We start from the raw sequence: 4,609 nt of genomic DNA, 5'->3' as shown, positions 1-4,609 counted from the left end.
GATGATCATTGCAACGACAAGGACGGACGTACAAAACCAGACAACACAAGAAAAAATGCAGGGTAAGCTTATATAATTTAATTGAAGAATAAACATATATGTTAAACAATCCAACACACAAGAGAATTTCAACATATGCATCATACAAAGCCTATCACTAGACTGACCGTCCGGACTGTATGACATCTGTGTAGCTACAACGTTCGTGCACCTGGGTGATGTAGTAATTGGAATATTCTAATCAGCTGCCACTCGAGGTTAATCCTATCTGTCCAAAGTACACCTAAGGACTAGGATCTCCTGTCGTTCCCACACATGACCTACCCTCCTCTACATGAGGACGAGTACTCACGAAACATCAGGATGAATCAACAGCTTAGCATTACCACAGTCATACTTTACCAATTTCAATATTCACTCATGAGTCGTTCCTCCCCGGAACGCTCGTCCATAAACCACAACATTTTCATATCACATTTTCTTCATCTTTCACTAATACATATCTCATTTAATCACCTCGTACAAAGATTCATGAGGATTACAAATAACGAACGTTCAACCCGAACTTAAAACTAGGCCGAACACATAGAGCGAGACCGAGAGACCTTCAAATTTGAGAATGGATTAAGACCAAGGGATGACATCGGGTTTTAAGAAAGATAGCGAGCACAATAATATATTCCAACAAACGAATGGAACAAACGTCGATTTCAACGTTGAGCCAGTTAGAGGAACCGACTCTTGAGAACTCTATCTGAACATCAAAAGACCAAACCAAGAACCAGGACTCCAGAGTGAAACCAATGAATAAGAATATTTCAAGGCACGAAAAATAATACTTAGAATTGTCTCATAGGAAGAAACCGAACGCTTGTGAATACTTAGTTTAGTTGAGTTTAGTATCAAGAATCCAAGTGATAGTCAAGGACTAAACACTATAGTAAGCGAACCCTAGAGGGCTTGAACAAACGTTCATATAAAGAAATTTAGCTTAAGGAGATAGAACGAGTGTCAGATGTGAGACCAAACACTTGCTTAGAACGAACACTTGGTATAAGACCAGGTGCTACTAACGGATATAAAAGAAGATGGATAATTATGCCAAGATACTATTGAAGTATTATTTAAGAATACTAAAATATTTCATAGCAGGATATCAAGAAGGAACTATGCTTGGCCGAACGCTCAAGCACATAAGTTCGAAGTGTAGACGCTCGTCCTCTACTAGGATTCTTCCCAAATGAAATAATCCACTACTAACTAAATTCACTATAAAACTGAACAGTTATGGACCGTTCAGTAACGAACGTTACTTTCTTAGGGGAAATTTCTTATCAGAATTAATATTATTCAAATTCAGCTCTTAACATATAGTTTCACACCTTTATACATTCATACCATAATCAATGTTTCATATCTCATGCCACCAAATCATAGAATTTTCATACATTTTATGCATCATATCATAGCACAATCATTTTTCATATCAAATCAAGTCAACGAATGTTCATGCAATACATAGTCATATAAATTAAAGTAATAAGCTTCCCTTACCTCTAGTGTGAATGTACGTCCTACAGACCAAAACTCAGTTCGCTGAAATACGATTCCCTCTACCCTCAACACTCAACCAACTCTTCAAACTAAAACAAATAATAGAAACCAGGATTTGTTCAGACAAGATGACAAATTGCAAATGGAACTTGAGTTGCATGTACCAGAGAACGGACGGCTAAAGGCGAGAAAACTTACCAGTTCATAACTCGAAGCTGTTCAGTTCAAAATGAAGCTTAGGGCGCCAGAAACGCTTCTACGGTGCCTGAATGGTGATCGGAGAAGGGAAAAGGTAAGATTTCTTAGAGAGAAGATAAGAAGGTGTAGTGAGAAGGAGGAGAAAATGGAGTTTCGGAAATCAGAGAGAAAAATGGTTGCATGCAGAAGTGAGTGGGAAAAAAGTTTCAGAAAATCATTTTTCTTCCCACGTCAAAACGAGCGTCCACTCTTCTGCTAACACCTGCATCCCACTATCTGATTTCTAATCCTTATTGCTTGACACATGGCGTCCGTTCAGAGGGATTTTGAGTGCGTTTTTAATGAGGTCTGACAAGTGGGATTTTGGGTGCATTTTAATGAGACTTGACACCTGTAAAACATTGAATGGGCATTTTCAGGTAGTTTGCTTTACTATTGCAACCTTATTAGCTTCTTAATCCAAAATTTCAATGCTGCAGAAGTATTTCAGTAAAAAAATTATCCGCCGTTTCAGAACAGAACATAATGAAACACATCAAATTCAGGAAGTTAGTCAAATGACCTACCAAGGCCAAAACAGTAAATTTTCAGGTCCTTCAAAATCAACAGCTAAGACAACAATAGTAGCATTCAGACTGAAGAATATTTCAGAGCTTGGGACCTACAAAGATACTGGTAGATCATTAAAATTAAAAATAAAATAAAAATGGACCGAATGCATCAAAAACCAAAACTCATTAACGGCAACTCATTCACAAGACACCATTGTTGTGGTGCCTGTGAAGGTTTAGATATGCAACTTTAACTTCAAAATCATAAAAGTAACAAGGTAGCGACCACACTGAGGTGTGGTATGACTCATAATCAGAACAGGTACCAAGCAAAATTTAAGCCAACCTCACAATGAAGATGCCTCATCTTTATGCTTGCAATGGGAACTTCATAAGGACAGTGAGAGGCCAAGGCATGTGCAAGTTCCTTCATAGTAGAAATATTTGAATCACTAGAAAAGCACTGTCTGAAATAAGCCATTATTCGTAAATCGCGTAGGGGACGAGCATCCTTCTGAAAAAGTACCCTGGGGAACAAATAAGGATATTATATGTTACTTAAAGCATAAAAGTGGTAATTAAAAGGCCAAACTAGCAGCTGCAATTGATAACAACTTTCAATCAGATTTGAACTTACGATCTATTTAATGAATCCTGACGAGCTGAATTTATCTCCATTAGGTTAATTGTTCCATCTGGTCTTCATCAAACCAGAATTCTCCAGCAGGTAGATTCTTATTTTCACTGGATGTGCTTATCTTAACTACATGTGTTGGAGAAATATATTTCAACATGTCCACTAATACATCATAACCAACCCCTGCAATGCCAGAGAAACCAAGGAACAACCATAATAGAGTACATATCACTACAATTCTAGGCAAGAAATAGTTTCAAGTACAAATGCAGGATTAACAAGAATCAGACTAACAGCTGAAAAAAGTGAGCTTACCTTTCACCCAGCCAGAAGTATTCACAATAAGAGGCAACTTGATATTACAAGGATTTTCTCCTTTCACAGAGATGCCATACTCCTTTTGGTAATAATCATAAATGGCAAAGACATAATTTAAGTATGTTGATGGATCTCTTTTACAAGAAACGTCACCAAGGAAAAGACACCTGTTGCAGAAAAAAATGACAGATAGCCAGCAAGTCCATCACCTGTTTAATCATGGAATACCCAAATACTCAAGTTCTTCCTTTTATAATTTTACTCCCAAAGTGTTATTTTTTTTTTTAGTTTATTTGCTTTTTTAGTGGTGCCTCTCAATTCAAGACTGATATAATTTATTTGTAATCACAGTTATATTAATTCTAAAGTTTAATTATTTTTCTAATCAGTTCCTAAAAATATAAGTAGGTTTTGGTTTAGACGTTTTCTGTATAAGTTTTATTTTCCTTTTTTTGCCCCAAAATTGAAAATTGTTACTTTTGTTGGGCTATACTAATTAATATTTGTTTGAAATGAAAACTTTAAGAGTAAGACACACTGCATATAAGTTTATCAAATACGTAAAGTATATTTACATATTATTTAAAAAATAACTGTAGATCTCGTTAACAGTTCTTTTTATACATCAAACAGAATTATTTAATAATATTAAAATTGTAGTTAAATATATTTTTAGTTTTTAATTTACTTTTAAAATAAATATTTATTTATTTTATCAATGTACTTTATAAAAAGTATGTAAAATATCCTTCTTAACAAAAAATATGTAAAATATTCTTCATGAGACAGACAAAATTTTACACTAACTATAGTATAACCTTGATATTTTTTGTAAAAGGTATTTTTGCATGACTTTAATAAAGTTTTTGGTCAAAAAATATGTATAAATTTAGTTTAAGAATGATTGGATGCACTAAAACTAATACATTTACACAATTATCTTGTGAATGAATCATTTGTGTTAACCTAATTTAGAATACAATTTTCTTCTTCCACCATATGATTGTTTCACATTTATGGATATAATTAATAAATATTTAAATTATTTTGAAAATTCAAAAATATATTTTGAATTATACATTGCAATAAAAATTATTATTTATTTATTTTAATCATAATTAAATTTTAAAAGTCAAATAATTCATAGTTATTATATTTAATATTAGTGATTAATTTGTGAATTTGAATAATTTATGGATTATTTATTTCTGTCCAGATCTATAGTCCATTAAACCTTAACAGTTTGATATTATTTTTACTATTTCAATTTTATTTAGTTAATTTTTATAAAAAAAAATCATTGAAAAGGTATACATGATATTATTAAATATTCAATATTTAGAAAGAAATG

The 4,609-nt window shown here is 33.1% G+C and overlaps 1 non-coding gene across 1 annotated transcript; it reads right to left on the bottom strand.

Moving 5' to 3' along the window:
• Positions 1-1,557: 1,557 nt before the first annotated feature.
• LOC108345809 (polynucleotide 5'-hydroxyl-kinase NOL9) lies at positions 1,558-3,463 on the bottom strand (the record flags this gene model as incomplete). Its single annotated transcript, XR_008244851.1, has 6 exons — positions 1,558-1,643; positions 1,753-2,143; positions 2,319-2,413; positions 2,650-2,830; positions 2,941-3,123; positions 3,256-3,463. It is a non-coding gene; the product is annotated as a polynucleotide 5'-hydroxyl-kinase NOL9 (transcript).
• Positions 3,464-4,609: the final 1,146 nt, after the last annotated feature.

The sequence above is a fragment of the Vigna angularis genome, chromosome 8 (assembly GCF_016808095.1).
Source record: "Vigna angularis cultivar LongXiaoDou No.4 chromosome 8, ASM1680809v1, whole genome shotgun sequence".
Taxonomy (NCBI): Eukaryota; Viridiplantae; Streptophyta; class Magnoliopsida; order Fabales; family Fabaceae; genus Vigna; species Vigna angularis.
Note: the sequence above shows the minus strand (reverse complement) of the source record. Positions and strands in the feature narration are given on the sequence as shown.